The following is a 16033-nucleotide window of genomic DNA, read 5'->3' as shown; positions in this document are numbered from 1 at the left end:
GCCCCATCTCCCTTACTTCCAGCTAGTAAGGATCACATAATTCCTAACAAAGTTTTGACACAGAATCCCAATTCGGGCATTCAGAACATATAGCACGTTGCTGTAAGCAAGCACATTCTCATTCAAAGTTGCAAGTTACTATGTAGGAACAAGTTTGTATAGGTATTTCAAAGATGCCCAGAACTGAGGTAAAGTGACTATGTCTCCAACTCCTAGAAATAACTTCATGCCACATCTCCCTTACTTCCAGCTAGTAAGGATCACATAATTCCTAACAAAGTTTTGACACAGATTCCCAATTCGGGCATTCAGAACATGTAGCACGTTGCTGTAAGCAAGCACATTCTCATTCAAAGTTGCAAGTTCCTATGTAGGAACAAGTTTGTATAGGACTTTCAAAGATGCCCAGAACTGAGCTAAACTTGGTATGTCTCCAACTCCTAGAAATAACTTCATGCCCCATCTCCCTTACTTCCATCTAGTAAGGATCACATAATTTCTAACAAAGTTTTGACACAGAATCCCAATTCGGGCATTCAGAACATATAGCACGTTGCTGTAAGCAAGCATATTCTCATTCAAAGTTGCAAGTTACTATGTAGGAACAAGTTTGTATAGGTATTTCAAAGATGCCCAGAACTGAGCTAAACTTGGTATGTGTCCAACTCCTAGAAATAACTTCATGCCCCATCTCCCTTACTCCCAGCTAGTAAGGATCACATAATTCCTAACAAAGTTTTGACACAGATTCCCAATTCGGGCATTCATAACATATAGCACGTTGCTGTAAGCAAGCACATTCTCATTGAATGTTGCAAGTTACTATGTAGGAACAAGTTTGTATAGGTATTTCAAAGATGCCCAGAACTGTGCTAAACTTGGTATGTGTCCAACTCCTAGAAATAACTTCATGCCCCATCTCCCTTACTTCCAGCTAGTAAGGATCACATAATTCCTAACAAAGTTTTGACACAGATTCCCAATTCGGGCATTCAGAACATATAGCACGTTGCTGTAAGCAAGCACATTCTCATTCAAAGTTGCAAGTTACTATGTAGGAACAAGTTTGTATAGGTATTTCAAAGATGCCCAGAACTGAGCTAAACTTGGTACGTCTCCAACTCCTAGAAATAACTTCATGCCCCATCTCCCTTACTTCCAGCTAGTAAGGATCACATAATTCCTAACAAAGTTTTGACACAGATTCCCAATTCGGGCATTCAGAACATATAGCACGTTGCTGTAAGCAAGCACATTCTCATTCAAAGTTGCAAGTTACTATGTAGGAACAAGTTTGTATAGGTATTTCAAAGATGCCCAGTACTGAGATAAAGTGGGTATGTCTCCAACTCCTAGAAATAACTTCATGCCCCATCTCCATTACTTCCAGCTAGTAAGGATCACATAATTCCTAACAAAGTTTGGCAAAGATTCCCAATTCGGGCATTCAGAACATATAGCACCTTGCTGTAAGCAAGCACATTCTCATTCAAAGTTGCAAATTTCTATGTAGGAACAAGTTTGTATAGGTATTTCAAAGATGCCCAGAACTGTGCTAAACTTGGTATATGTCCAACTCCTAGAAATAACTTCATGCCCCAACTCCCTTACTTCCAGCTCGTAAGGATCACATAATTCCTAAAAAAGTTTTGACACAGATTCCCAATTCGGGCGTTCAGAACATATAGCACGTTGCTGTAAGGAAGCACATTCTCATTCAAAGTTGCAAGTTACTATGTAGGAACAAGTTTGTATAGGTATTTCAAAGATGCCCAGAACTGAGCTAAACTTGGTATGTCTCCAACTCCTAGAAATAACTTCATGCCCCATCTCCTTTACTTCCAGCTAGTAAGGATCACATAATTCCTAACAAAGATTTGACACAGATTCCAAATTCGGGCATTCAGAACATATAGCACGTTGCTGTAAGCAAGCACATTCTCATTCAAAGTTGCAAGTTACTATGTAGGAACAAGTTTGTATAGGTATTTCAAAGATGCCCAGAACTGTGCTAAACTTGGTATGTGTCCAACTCCTAGAAATAACTTCATGCCACAACTCCATTACTTCCAGCTAGTAAGAATCACATAATTCCTAACAAAATTTTGACACAGATTCCCAATTCGGGCATTCAGAACATATAGCACGTTGCTGTAAGCAAGCACATTCTCATTCAAAGTTGCAAGTTACTATGTAGGAACAAGTTTGTATAGGTATTTCAAAGATGCCCAGAACTGAGCTAAACTTGGCATGTCTCCAACTCCTAGAAATAACTTCATGCCCCATCTCGCTTACTTCCAGCTAGTAAGGATCACATAATTCCTAACAAAGTTTTGACACAGATTCCCAATTCGGGCATTCAGAACATATAGCACGTTGCTGTAAGCAAGCACATTCTCATTCAAAGTTGCAAGTTACTATGTAGGAACAAGTTTGTATAGGTATTTCAAAGATGCCCCGAAGTGAGCTAAACTTGGTATGTCTCCAACTCCTAGAAATAACTTCAAGCCCCATCTGCCATACTTCCAGCTAGTAAGGATCACATAATTCCTAACAAAGTTTTGACACAGATTCCCAATTCGGGCATTCAGAACATATAGCACGTTGCTGTAAGAAAGCACATTCTCATTCAAAGTTGCAAGTTACTATGTAGGAACAAGTTTGTATAGGTATTTCAAAGATGCCCAGAACTGAGCTAAACTTGGTATGTCTCCAACTCCTAGAAATAACTTCATGCCCCATCTCCCTTACTTCCAGCTAGTAAGGATCACATAATTCCTAACAAAGTTTTGACACAGATTCCCAATTCGGGCATTCAGAACATATAGCACGTTGCTGTAAGCAAGCACATTCTCATTCAAAGTTGCAAGTTACTATGTAGGAACAAGTTTGTATAGGTATTTCAAAGATGCCCAGAACTGAGCTAAACTAGGTATGTCTCCAACTCCTAGTAATATCTTCATGCCCCATCTCCCTTACTTCCAGCTAGTAAGGATCACATAATTCCTAGCAAAGTTTTGACACAGATTCCCAATTCGGGCATTCAGAACATGTAGCACGTTGCTGTAAGCAAGCACATTCTCATTCAAAGTTGCAAGTTACTATGTAGGAACAAGTTTGTATAGGTATTTCAAAGATGCCCAGAACTGAGCTAAACTTGGTATGTCTCCAACTCCTAGAAATAACTTCATGCCCCATCTCCCTTACTTCCAGCTAGTAAGGATCACATAATTCCTAACAAAGTTTTGACACAGATTCCCAATTCGGGCATTCAGAACATATAGCACGTTGCTGTAAGCAAGCACATTCTCATTCAAAGTTGCAAGTTACTATGTAGGAACAAGTTTGTATAGGTATTTCAAAGATGCCCAAAACTGTGCTAAACTTGGTATGTGTCCAACTCCTAGAAATAACTTCATGCCCCAACTCCCTTACTTCCAGCTAGTAAGGATCACATAATTCCTAACAAAGTTTTGACACAGATTCCCAATTCGGGCATTCAGAACATGTAGCACGTTGTTGTAAGCAAGCACATTCTCATTCAAAGTTGCAAGTTACTATGTAGGAACAAGTTTGTATAGGTATTTCAAAGATGCCCAGAACTGAGCTAAACTTGGTATGTCTCCAACTCCTAGAAATAACTTCATGCCCCATCTCCCTTACTTCCAGCTAGTAAGGATCACATAATTCCTAACAAAGTTTTGACACAGATTCCCAATTCGGGCATTCAGAACATATAGCACGTTGCTGTAAGCAAGCACATTCTCATTCAAAGTTGCAAGTTACTATGTAGGAACAAGTTTGTATAGGTATTTCAAAGATGCCCAGAACTGAGCTAAACTAGGTATGTCTCCAACTCCTAGTAATATCTTCATGCCCCATCTCACTTACTTCCAGCTAGTAAGGATCACATAATTTCTAGCAAAGTTTTGACACAGATTCCCAATTCGGGCATTCAGAACATGTAGCACGTTGCTGTAAGCAAGCACATTCTCATTCAAAGTTGCAAGTTACTATGTAGGAACAAGTTTGTATAGGTATTTCAAAGATGCCCAGAACTGAGCTAAACTTGGTATGTCTCCAACTCCTAGAAATAACTTCATGCCCTATCTCCCTTACTTCCAGCTAGTAAGGATCACATAATTCCTAACAAAGTTTTGACACAGATTCCCAATTCGGGCATTCAGAACATATAGCACGTTGCTGTAAGCAAGCACATTCTCATTCAAAGTTGCAAGTTACTATGTAGGAACAAGTTTGTATAGGTATTTCAAAGATGCCCCGAAGTGAGCTAAACTTGGTATGTCTCCAACTCCTAGAAATAACTTCAAGCCCCATCTGCCATACTTCCAGCTAGTAAGGATCACATAATTCCTAACAAAGTTTTGACACAGATTCCCAATTCGGGCATTCAGAACATATAGCACGTTGCTGTAAGCAAGCACATTCTCATTCAAAGTTGCAAGTTACTATGTAGGAACAAGTTTGTATAGGTATTTCAAAGATGCCCAGAACTGAGCTAAACTTGGTATGTCTCCAACTCCTAGAAATAACTTCATGCCCCATCTCCCTTACTTCCAGCTAGTAAGGATCACATAATTCCTAACAAAGTTTTGACACAGATTCCCAATTCGGGCATTCAGAACATATAGCACGTTGCTGTAAGCAAGCACATTCTCATTCAAAGTTGCAAGTTACTATGTAGGAACAAGTTTGTATAGGTATTTCAAAGATGCCCAGAACTGAGCTAAACTAGGTATGTCTCCAACTCCTAGTAATATCTTCATGCCCCATCTCCCTTACTTCCAGCTAGTAAGGATCACATAATTCCTAGCAAAGTTTTGACACAGATTCCCAATTCGGGCATTCAGAACATGTAGCACGTTGCTGTAAGCAAGCACATTCTCATTCAAAGTTGCAAGTTACTATGTAGGAACAAGTTTGTATAGGTATTTCAAAGATGCCCAGAACTGAGCTAAACTTGGTATGTCTCCAACTCCTAGAAATAAATTCATGCCCCATCTCCCTTACTTCCAGCTAGTAAGGATCACATAATTCCTAACAAAGTTTTGACACAGATTCCCAATTCGGGCATTCAGAACATATAGCACGTTGCTGTAAGCAAGCACATTCTCATTCAAAGTTGCAAGTTACTATGTAGGAACAAGTTTGTATAGGTATTTCAAAGATTCCCAGAACTGAGCTAAACTTGGTATGTGTCCAACTCCTAGAAATAACTTCATGCCCCATCTCCCTTACTCCCAGCTAGTAAGGATCACATAATTCCTAACAAAGTTTTGACACAGATTCCCAATTCGGGCATTCATAACATATAGCACGTTGCTGTAAGCAAGCACATTCTCATTGAATGTTGAAAGTTACTATGTAGGAACAAGTTTGTATAGGTATTTCAAAGATGCCCAGAACTGTGCTAAACTTGGTATGTGTCCAACTCCTAGAAATAACTTCATGCCCCATCTCCCTTACTTCCAGCTAGTAAGGATCACATAATTCCTAACAAAGTTTTGACACAGATTCCCAATTCGGGCATTCAGAACATATAGCACGTTGCTGTAAGCAAGCACATTCTCATTCAAAGTTGCAAGTTACTATGTAGGAACAAGTTTGTATAGGTATTTCAAAGATGCCCAGAACTGAGCTAAACTTGGTACGTCTCCAACTCCTAGAAATAACTTCATGCCCCATCTCCCTTACTTCCAGCTAGTAAGGATCACATAATTCCTAACAAAGTTTTGACACAGATTCCCAATTCGGGCATTCAGAACATATAGCACGTTGCTGTAAGCAAGCACATTCTCATTCAAAGTTGCAAGTTACTATGTAGGAACAAGTTTGTATAGGTATTTCAAAGATGCCCAGTACTGAGATAAAGTGGGTATGTCTCCAACTCCTAGAAATAACTTCATGCCCCATCTCCATTACTTCCAGCTAGTAAGGATCACATAATTCCTAACAAAGTTTGGCAAAGATTCCCAATTCGGGCATTCAGAACATATAGCACCTTGCTGTAAGCAAGCACATTCTCATTCAAAGTTGCAAATTTCTATGTAGGAACAAGTTTGTATAGGTATTTCAAAGATGCCCAGAACTGTGCTAAACTTGGTATATGTCCAACTCCTAGAAATAACTTCATGCCCCAACTCAATTACTTCCAGCTCGTAAGGATCACATAATTCCTAAAAAAGTTTTGACACAGATTCCCAATTCGGGCATTCAGAACATATAGCACGTTGCTGTAAGGAAGCACATTCTCATTCAAAGTTGCAAGTTACTATGTAGGAACAAGTTTGTATAGGTATTTCAAAGATGCCCAGAACTGAGCTAAACTTGGTATGTCTCCAACTCCTAGAAATAACTTCATGCCCCATCTCCTTTACTTCCAGCTAGTAAGGATCACATAATTCCTAACAAAGATTTGACACAGATTCCAAATTCGGGCATTCAGAACATATAGCACGTTGCTGTAAGCAAGCACATTCTCATTCAAAGTTGCAAGTTACTATGTAGGAACAAGTTTGTATAGGTATTTCAAAGATGCCCAGAACTGTGCTAAACTTGGTATGTGTCCAACTCCTAGAAATAACTTCATGCCACAACTCCATTACTTCCAGCTAGTAAGAATCACATAATTCCTAACAAAATTTTGACACAGATTCCCAATTCGGGCATTCAGAACATATAGCACGTTGCTGTAAGCAAGCACATTCTCATTCAAAGTTGCAAGTTACTATGTAGGAACAAGTTTGTATAGGTATTTCAAAGATGCCCAGAACTGAGCTAAACTTGGCATGTCTCCAACTCCTAGAAATAACTTCATGCCCCATCTCGCTTACTTCCAGCTAGTAAGGATCACATAATTCCTAACAAAGTTTTGACACAGATTCCCAATTCGGGCATTCAGAACATATAGCACGTTGCTGTAAGCAAGCACATTCTCATTCAAAGTTGCAAGTTACTATGTAGGAACAAGTTTGTATAGGTATTTCAAAGATGCCCCGAAGTGAGCTAAACTTGGTATGTCTCCAACTCCTAGAAATAACTTCAAGCCCCATCTGCCATACTTCCAGCTAGTAAGGATCACATAATTCCTAACAAAGTTTTGACACAGATTCCCAATTCGGGCATTCAGAACATATAGCACGTTGCTGTAAGAAAGCACATTCTCATTCAAAGTTGCAAGTTACTATGTAGGAACAAGTTTGTATAGGTATTTCAAAGATGCCCAGAACTGAGCTAAACTTGGTATGTCTCCAACTCCTAGAAATAACTTCATGCCCCATCTCCCTTACTTCCAGCTAGTAAGGATCACATAATTCCTAACAAAGTTTTGACACAGATTCCCAATTCGGGCATTCAGAACATATAGCACGTTGCTGTAAGCAAGCACATTCTCATTCAAAGTTGCAAGTTACTATGTAGGAACAAGTTTGTATAGGTATTTCAAAGATGCCCAGAACTGAGCTAAACTAGGTATGTCTCCAACTCCTAGTAATATCTTCATGCCCCATCTCCCTTACTTCCAGCTAGTAAGGATCACATAATTCCTAGCAAAGTTTTGACACAGATTCCCAATTCGGGCATTCAGAACATGTAGCACGTTGCTGTAAGCAAGCACATTCTCATTCAAAGTTGCAAGTTACTATGTAGGAACAAGTTTGTATAGGTATTTCAAAGATGCCCAGAACTGAGCTAAACTTGGTATGTCTCCAACTCCTAGAAATAACTTCATGCCCCATCTCCCTTACTTCCAGCTAGTAAGGATCACATAATTCCTAACAAAGTTTTGACACAGATTCCCAATTCGGGCATTCAGAACATATAGCACGTTGCTGTAAGCAAGCACATTCTCATTCAAAGTTGCAAGTTACTATGTAGGAACAAGTTTGTATAGGTATTTCAAAGATGCCCAAAACTGTGCTAAACTTGGTATGTGTCCAACTCCTAGAAATAACTTCATGCCCCAACTCCCTTACTTCCAGCTAGTAAGGATCACATAATTCCTAACAAAGTTTTGACACAGATTCCCAATTCGGGCATTCAGAACATGTAGCACGTTGTTGTAAGCAAGCACATTCTCATTCAAAGTTGCAAGTTACTATGTAGGAACAAGTTTGTATAGGTATTTCAAAGATGCCCAGAACTGAGCTAAACTTGGTATGTCTCCAACTCCTAGAAATAACTTCATGCCCCATCTCCCTTACTTCCAGCTAGTAAGGATCACATAATTCCTAACAAAGTTTTGACACAGATTCCCAATTCGGGCATTCAGAACATATAGCACGTTGCTGTAAGCAAGCACATTCTCATTCAAAGTTGCAAGTTACTATGTAGGAACAAGTTTGTATAGGTATTTCAAAGATGCCCAGAACTGAGCTAAACTAGGTATGTCTCCAACTCCTAGTAATATCTTCATGCCCCATCTCACTTACTTCCAGCTAGTAAGGATCACATAATTTCTAGCAAAGTTTTGACACAGATTCCCAATTCGGGCATTCAGAACATGTAGCACGTTGCTGTAAGCAAGCACATTCTCATTCAAAGTTGCAAGTTACTATGTAGGAACAAGTTTGTATAGGTATTTCAAAGATGCCCAGAACTGAGCTAAACTTGGTATGTCTCCAACTCCTAGAAATAACTTCATGCCCTATCTCCCTTACTTCCAGCTAGTAAGGATCACATAATTCCTAACAAAGTTTTGACACAGATTCCCAATTCGGGCATTCAGAACATATAGCACGTTGCTGTAAGCAAGCACATTCTCATTCAAAGTTGCAAGTTACTATGTAGGAACAAGTTTGTATAGGTATTTCAAAGATGCCCCGAAGTGAGCTAAACTTGGTATGTCTCCAACTCCTAGAAATAACTTCAAGCCCCATCTGCCATACTTCCAGCTAGTAAGGATCACATAATTCCTAACAAAGTTTTGACACAGATTCCCAATTCGGGCATTCAGAACATATAGCACGTTGCTGTAAGCAAGCACATTCTCATTCAAAGTTGCAAGTTACTATGTAGGAACAAGTTTGTATAGGTATTTCAAAGATGCCCAGAACTGAGCTAAACTTGGTATGTCTCCAACTCCTAGAAATAACTTCATGCCCCATCTCCCTTACTTCCAGCTAGTAAGGATCACATAATTCCTAACAAAGTTTTGACACAGATTCCCAATTCGGGCATTCAGAACATATAGCACGTTGCTGTAAGCAAGCACATTCTCATTCAAAGTTGCAAGTTACTATGTAGGAACAAGTTTGTATAGGTATTTCAAAGATGCCCAGAACTGAGCTAAACTAGGTATGTCTCCAACTCCTAGTAATATCTTCATGCCCCATCTCCCTTACTTCCAGCTAGTAAGGATCACATAATTCCTAGCAAAGTTTTGACACAGATTCCCAATTCGGGCATTCAGAACATGTAGCACGTTGCTGTAAGCAAGCACATTCTCATTCAAAGTTGCAAGTTACTATGTAGGAACAAGTTTGTATAGGTATTTCAAAGATGCCCAGAACTGAGCTAAACTTGGTATGTCTCCAACTCCTAGAAATAAATTCATGCCCCATCTCCCTTACTTCCAGCTAGTAAGGATCACATAATTCCTAACAAAGTTTTGACACAGATTCCCAATTCGGGCATTCAGAACATATAGCACGTTGCTGTAAGCAAGCACATTCTCATTCAAAGTTGCAAGTTACTATGTAGGAACAAGTTTGTATAGGTATTTCAAAGATGCCCAAAACTGTGCTAAACTTGGTATGTGTCCAACTCCTAGAAATAACTTCATGCCCCAACTCCCTTACTTCCAGCTAGTAAGGATCACATAATTCCTAACAAAGTTTTGACACAGATTCCCAATTCGGGCATTCAGAACATGTAGCACGTTGTTGTAAGCAAGCACATTCTCATTCAAAGTTGCAAGTTACTATGTAGGAACAAGTTTGTATAGGTATTTCAAAGATGCCCAGAACTGAGCTAAACTTGGTATGTCTCCAACTCCTAGAAATAACTTCATGCCCCATCTCCCTTACTTCCAGCTAGTAAGGATCACATAATTCCTAACAAAGTTTTGACACAGATTCCCAATTCGGGCATTCAGAACATATAGCACGTTGCTGTAAGCAAGCACATTCTCATTCAAAGTTGCAAGTTACTATGTAGGAACAAGTTTGTATAGGTATTTCAAAGATGCCCAGAACTGAGCTAAACTAGGTATGTCTCCAACTCCTAGTAATATCTTCATGCCCCATCTCACTTACTTCCAGCTAGTAAGGATCACATAATTTCTAGCAAAGTTTTGACACAGATTCCCAATTCGGGCATTCAGAACATGTAGCACGTTGCTGTAAGCAAGCACATTCTCATTCAAAGTTGCAAGTTACTATGTAGGAACAAGTTTGTATAGGTATTTCAAAGATGCCCAGAACTGAGCTAAACTTGGTATGTCTCCAACTCCTAGAAATAACTTCATGCCCTATCTCCCTTACTTCCAGCTAGTAAGGATCACATAATTCCTAACAAAGTTTTGACACAGATTCCCAATTCGGGCATTCAGAACATATAGCACGTTGCTGTAAGCAAGCACATTCTCATTCAAAGTTGCAAGTTACTATGTAGGAACAAGTTTGTATAGGTATTTCAAAGATGCCCAGAACTGAGCTAAACTTGGTATGTCTCCAACTCCTAGAAATAACTTCATGCCCCATCTCCCTTACTTCCAGCTAGTAAGGATCACATAATTCCTAACAAAGTTTTGACACAGATTCCCAATTCGGGCATTCAGAACATAGAGCACGTTGCTGTAAGCAAGCACATTCTCATTCAAAGTTGCAAGTTACTATGTAGGAACAAGTTTGTATAGGTATTTCAAAGATGCCCAGAACTGAGCTAAACTTGGTATGTCTCCAACTCCTAGAGATAACTTCATGCCCCATCTCCCTTACTTCCAGCTAGTAAGGATCACATAATTCCTAACAAAGTTTTGACACAGATTCCCAATTCGGGCATTCAGAACATATAGCACGTTGCTGTAAGCAAGCACATTCTCATTCAAAGTTGCAAGTTACTATGTAGGAACAAGTTTGTATAGGTATTTCAAAGATGCCCAGAACTGTGCTAAACTTGGTATGTGTCCAACTCCTAGAAATAACTTCATGCCCCAACTCCCTTACTTCCAGCTAGTAAGGATCACATAATTCCTAACAAAGTTTTGACACAGATTCCCAATTCGGGCATTCAGAACATATAGCACGTTGCTGTAAGCAAGCACATTCTCATTCAAATTTGCAAGTTACTATGTAGGAACAAGTTTGTATAGGTATTTCAAAGATGCCCAGAACTGAACTAAACTTGGGATGTCTCCAACTCCTAGAAATAACTTCATGCCCCATCTCCCTTACTTCCAGCTAGTAAGGCTCACATAATTCCTAACAAAGTTTTGACACAGATTCCCAATTCGGGCATTCAGAACATATAGCACGTTGCTGTAAGCAAGCACATTCTCATTCAAAGTTGCAAGTTACTATGTAGGAACAAGTTTGTATAGGTATTTCAAAGATGCCCAGAACTGAGCTAATCTTGGTATGTCTCCAACTCCTAGAAATAACTTCATGCCCCATCTCCCTTACTTCCAGCTAGTAAGGATCACATAAATCCTAACAAAGTTTTGACACAGATTCCCAATTCGGCCATTCAGAACATATAGCACGTTGCTGTAAGCAAGCACATTCTCATTCAAAGTTGCAAGTTACTATGTAGGAACAAGTTTGTATAGGTATTTCAAAGATGCCCATAACTGAGCTAAACTTGGTATGTCTCCAACTCCTAGAAATAACTTCATGCCCCATCTCCCTTACTTCCAGCTAGTAAGGATCACATAATTCATAACAAAGATTTGACACAGATTCCCAATTCGGGCATTCCGAACATATAGCACGTTGCAGTAAGCAAGCACATTCTCATTCAAAGTTGCAAGTTACTATGTAGGAACACGTTTGTATAGGTATTTCAAAGATGCCCAGAACTGAGCTAAACTTGGTATGTCTCCAACTCCTAGAAATAACTTCATGCCCCATCTCCCTTACTTTCAGCTAGTAAGGATCACATAATTCCTAACAAAGTTGTGACACAGATTCCCAATTCGGGCATTCAGAACATATAGCACGTTGCTGTAAGCAAGCACATTCTCATTCAAAGTTGCAAGTTACTATGTAGGAACAAGTTTGTATAGGTATTTCAAAGATGCCCAGAAGTGAGCTAAACTTGGTATGTCTCCAACTCCTAGAAATAACTTCATGCCCCATCTCCCTTACTTCCAGCTTGTAAGGATCAGTAATTCCTAACAAAGTTTTGACACAGATTCCCAATTCGGGCATTCAGAACATATAGCACGTTGCTGTAAGCAAGCACATTCTCATTCAAAGTTGCAAGTTACTATGTAGGAACAAGTTTGTATAGGTATTTCAAAGATGCCCAGAACTGTGCTAAACTTGGTATGTGTCCAACTCCTAGAAATAACTTCATGCCCCAACTCCCTTACATACAGCTAGTAAGGATCACATAATTCCTAACAAAATTTTGACACAGATTCCCAATTCGGGCATTCAGAACATATAGCACGTTGCTGTAAGCAAGCACATTCTCATTCAAAGTTGCAAGTTACTATGTAGGAACAAGTTAGTATAGGTATTTCAAAGATGCCCAGAACTGAGCTAAACTTGGTATGTCTCCAACTCCTAGAAATAACTTCATGCCCCATCTCCCTTACTTCCAGCTAGTAAGGATCACATAATTCCTAACAAAGATTTGACACTGATTCCCAATTCGGGCATTCAGAACATATAGCACGTTGCTGTAAGCAAGCACATTCTCATTCAAAGTTGCAAGTTACTATGTAGGAACAAGTTTGTATAGGTATTTCTAAGATGCCCAGAACTGTGCTAAACTTGGTATGTGTCCAACTCCTAGAAATAACTTCATGCCCCATCTCCATTACTTCCAGCCTGTAAGGGTCACATAATTCCTAACAAAGTTTTGACACAGATACCCAAATCGGGCATTCAGAACATGTAGCACGTTGCTGTAAGCAAGCACATTCTCATTCAAAGTTGCAAGTTACTATGTAGGAACAAGTTTGTATAGGTATTTCAAAGATGCCCAGAACTGAGCTAAACTTGGTATGTCTCCAACTCCTAGAAATAACTACATGCCCCATCTCCCTTGCTGCCAGCTAGTAAGGATCACATAATTCCTAACAAAGTTTTGACACAGATTCCCAATTCGGGCATTCAGAACATATAGCACGTTGCTGTAATCAAGCACATTTTCATTCAAAGTTGCAAGTTACTATGTAGGAACAAGTTTGTATAGGTATTTCAAAGATGCCCAGAACTGAGCTAAATTGGTATGTCTCCAACTCCTAGAAATAACTTCATGCCCCATCTCCCTTACTTCCAGCTAGTAAGGATCACATAATACCTAACAAAGATTTGACACAGATTCCCAATTCGGGCATTCAGAACATGTAGCACGTTGCTGTAAGCAAGCACATTCTCATTCAAAGTTGCAGGTTACTATGTAGGAACAAGTTTGTATAGGTTTTTCAAAGATGCCCAGAACTGTGCTAAACTTGGTATGTCTCCAACTCCTAGAAATAACTTTATGCCCCATCTCCCTTACTTCCAGCTAGTAAGGATCACATAATTCCTAACAAAGTTTTGACACAGATTCCCAATTCGGGCATTCAGAACATATAGCACGTTGCTGTAAGCAAGCACATTCTCATTCAAAGTTGCAAGTTACTATGTAGGAACAAGTTTGTATAGGTATTTCAAAGATGCCCAGAACTGAGCTAAACTTGGTATGTCTCCAACTCCTAGAAATAACTTCATGCCCCATCTCCCTTACTTCCAGCTAGTAAGGGTCACATAATTCCTAACAAAGTTTTGACACAGATTCCCAATTCGGGCATTCAGAACATGTAGCACGTTGCTGTAAGCAAGCACATTCTCATTCAAAGTTGCAAGTTACTATGTAGGAACAATTTTGTATAGGTAATTCAAGGATGCCCAGAACTGAGCTAAACTTGGTATGTCTCCAACTCCTAGAAATAACTTCATGCCCCATCTCCCTTACTTCCAGCTAGTAAAGATCACATAATTCCTAACAAAGTTTTAACACAGATTCCCAATTCGGGCATTCCGAACATATAGCACGTTGCAGTAAGCAAGCAATTTCTCATTCAAAGTTGCAAGTTACTATGTAGGAACACGTTTGTATAGGTATTTCAAAGATGCCCAGAACTGAGCTAAACTTGGTATTTCTCCATATCCTAGAAATAACTTCATGCCCCATCTCCCTTACTTCCAGCTAGTAATGATCACATAATTCCTAACAAAGTTTTGACACAGATTCCCAATTCGGGCATTCAGAACATATAGCACGTTGCTGTAAGCAAGCACATTCTCATTCAAAGTTGCAAGATACTATGTAGGAACAAGTTTGTATAGGTATTTCAAAGATGCCCAGAACTGAGCTAAACTTGGTATGTCTCCAACTCCTAGAAATAACTTCATGCCCCATCTCCCTTACTTCCAGCTAGTAAGGATCACATAATTCCTAACAAAGTTTTGACACAGAATCCCAATTCGGGCATTCAGAACATATAGCACGTTGCTGTAAGCAAGCACATTCTCATTAAAAGTTGCAAGTTACTATGTAGGAACAAGTTTGTATAGGTATTTCAAAGATGCCCAGAACTGAGCTAAAGTGACTATGTCTCCAACTCCTAGAAATAACTTCATGCCCCATCTCCCTTACTTCCAGCTACTAAGGATCACATAATTCCTAACAAAGTTTTGACACAGATTCCCAATTCGGGCATTCAGAACATGTAGCACGTTGCTGTAAGCAAGCACATTCTCATTCAAAGTTGCAAGTTCCTATGTAGGAACAAGTTTGTATAGCTATTTCAAAGATGCCCAGAACTGAGCTAAACTTGGTATGTCTCCAACTCCTAGAAATATCTTCATGCCCCATCTCCCTTACTTCCAGCTAGTAAGGATCACATAATTCCTAACAAAGTTTTGACACAGATTCCCAATTCGGGCATTCAGAACATATAGCACGTTGCTGTAAGCAAGCACATTCTCATTCAAAGTTGCAAGTTACTATGTAGGAACAAGTTTGTATAGGTATTTCAAAGATGCCCAGAACTGTGCTAAACTTGGTATGTGTCCAACTCCTAGAAATAACTTCATGCCCCAACTCCCTTACTTCCAGCTAGTAAGGATCACATAATTCCTAACAAAGTTTTGACACAGATTCCCAATTCGGGCATTCAGAACATATAGCACGTTGCTGTAAGCAAGCACATTCTCATTCAAATTTGCAAGTTACTATGTAGGAACAAGTTTGTATAGGTATTTCAAAGATGCCCAGAACTGAGCTAAACTTGGTATGTCTCCAACTCCTAGAAATAACTTCATGCCCCATCTCCCTTACTTCCAGCTAGTAAGGGTCACATAATTCCTAACAAAGTTTTGACACAGATTCCCAATTCGGGCATTCAGAACATGTAGCACGTTGCTGTAAGCAAGCACATTCTCATTCAAAGTTGCAAGTTACTATGTAGGAACAAGTTTGTATAGGTATTTCAAAGATGCCCAGAACTGAACTAAACTTGGGATGTCTCCAACTCCTAGAAATAACTTCATGACCCATCTCCCTTGCTTCCAGCTAGTAAGGATCACATAATTCCTAACAAAGTTTTGACACAGATTCCCAATTCGGGCATTCAGAACATATAGCACGTTGCTGTAAGCAAGCACATTCTCATTCAAAGTTGCAAGTTACTATGTAGGAACAAGTTTGTATAGGTATTTCAAAGATGCCCAGAACTGTGCTAAACTTGGTATGTGTCCAACTCCTAGAAATAACTTCATGCCACAACTCCCTTACTTCCAGCTAGTAAGAATCACATAATTCCTAACAAAGTTTTGACACAGATTCCCAATTCGGG

The sequence above is a fragment of the Diceros bicornis genome, assembly GCF_020826845.1.
Source record: "Diceros bicornis minor isolate mBicDic1 chromosome 1 unlocalized genomic scaffold, mDicBic1.mat.cur SUPER_1_unloc_2, whole genome shotgun sequence".
Classification (NCBI taxonomy): domain Eukaryota; kingdom Metazoa; phylum Chordata; class Mammalia; order Perissodactyla; family Rhinocerotidae; genus Diceros; species Diceros bicornis.
The sequence above is the reverse complement of the archived record's forward strand: the minus strand, read 5'-3'. Positions refer to the sequence as shown.